Here is a 2,071-nt window from a genome sequence, read left to right on the forward strand (position 1 = left end):
GTAAGCACTCCACACATCCTCTGGATTTTCAGAGTTTTATTGTGCATACAGTGGTGAGATGTCTCAAATCATGTCTGCTCTGCATGGGGCAGAAGCCCACAATGGCATCTCGTGGGCTCTGACCCCCCTTTTAAGACTGGGCATCCAAACGCCCCTCCTCCTTGCTCTATGGGTCCTCCGTGGTCCCAAAACAGGCTCCTGAGGTGCCGTTCTACTTACTCCCTCCTTTCCAGTCCCTGCTGAAGCTAGCTCCACCCCTGCTTCCCTTCTCGCAGCCTGGAGCTGAGCCTTCAGGACTCTGCAGAGCCCTTAACCCTTCCTGTTCCTGGTTTTCCCTCCCAGACTTGCTGCTGCTCTCCCATCTGATGGAAGTAAGCAGAGTGGGCTGCTCTCTGCAAGCCCTCTCTCTTACAACTGCTATAGCTTCCAATGGTGAGAGCCAAAGTGGTGTTTTTACCTCTAATAAATTATTGTATTTATCCCATACTCTATAGATTTTTTTCATAATTATATGATTTGTAAATCCTTTATGAATTTTCACCTTTTCATACCATGAATAAGCGTGCCAACCAAAAATATTGTCATGACCAGTGCCTTTTTCGGGGGGGGGATGCAGGGGGACACATACCCCTAAACATTTTGTGAATCTAAGTTTGGCCTCATTGAGGGGCAGTATTTCAATATGAGTAGGAAACATAGCTGCCAAGTTATCCCTTTTTTTAAGGGATTTTCCCTTATGCTGAATAGGCTTCCTCGCGAGAAAAGGGAAAACTTGGCAGCTATGGTAGGAAAATGAGGCTAACCGTAAACATTTTTTTTTTAAGAAAAAGAAGCACTGATCATGACCTAAGTCTAGAACAGTGGTACCTTGGTACTTGAACAGCTTGGCTCTCAAACTGTGTCTGTGGCATCTGAAATGAGGAAGAGACATCACCTTCATAGGTTAGTGTGTGGAGCTTTGGAACAGAGAGGGCAAGTTCCAGGACACACAATGTACTCCAGTGTGGTGTAGTGGTTAAGAGCGGTGGACTCATAATCTGGGGAACCGGGTTCGCGTCCCCGCTCCTCCACATGCAGCTGCTGGGTGACCTTGGGCTAGTCACACTTCTCTGAAGTCTCTCAGCCCCACCCACCTCACAGAGTGTTTGTTGTGGGGGAGGAAGGGAAAGGAGACTCCTTCAGGTAGTGATAAAGTGGGATATCAAATCCAAACTCCTCCTCCTCCTCTGGGGTCCTGTTCTCATCACACACAGGCTTGGCATAATGGGAAGGAAAAGGAGATTCAAATCCTGCTGTCCTTGTAAAAAGCAAGTGTTGGGGCAATCAGGATTGTCATTCTTAAAACTGCTCTAATGGGACGGGCTGCTGGTCAGTGAGAGAGTATTTGCTTTGTATGCAGAAAATTACCTGTTCAATCCCCAACATCTTCAGGTAGTGCAGTGAATGTCCCCTGTCTAAAACCCTACCAAAGACACCACTAAAGGACAGAATGGGGTGTGTTTGTGTGAGAGGGATCTTCTTCCTTCCCCCACTGAGATCTTGATCTAAATCAGCCATCTCAGTGTCTTCTCATGAAGGAAAATCTGAGCAGAGTCCTAAGCAAATGACCCAACATTGCCAGTATTGTGTACACAGACAGTTTAAAGTGGATCTGATGTATTCCAGGTATACTTGTGTTTCACATTGCACACACAATGTTATACTCATCCAAGTGTATGAGTATACACTTCTCCCCTCCCATATTTAATTCAGGTTTTTGATTAGTGGGTAATGCAGTAAGGTAAGAAAATCCCACATAAAATCACATATTAGCTAACTGTGGATCTTTTTTTAAGAAAAAGACGTGTAGTGATGTTTTGCTGGGTGCCATCTGGGTGACACACATGGTGGTGCTTTGGGCTGTTATTGTTGTTTTTTACCCCCTAGTCTGGTCTATTGGTGAACAAAGGCTGCTAAACAAATACCTTCCCACATGCCCACAGTGGACCTCAGTTTTCTAGAACTCAGGCAGAGCGAGGGACTACTAATTATGTGGAGGGATAAACATCCTGTGGTGTAAAAGTATCTCACC

The sequence above is a fragment of the Zootoca vivipara genome, unplaced genomic scaffold (assembly GCF_963506605.1).
Source record: "Zootoca vivipara unplaced genomic scaffold, rZooViv1.1 SCAFFOLD_39, whole genome shotgun sequence".
Classification (NCBI taxonomy): Eukaryota; Metazoa; Chordata; class Lepidosauria; order Squamata; family Lacertidae; genus Zootoca; species Zootoca vivipara.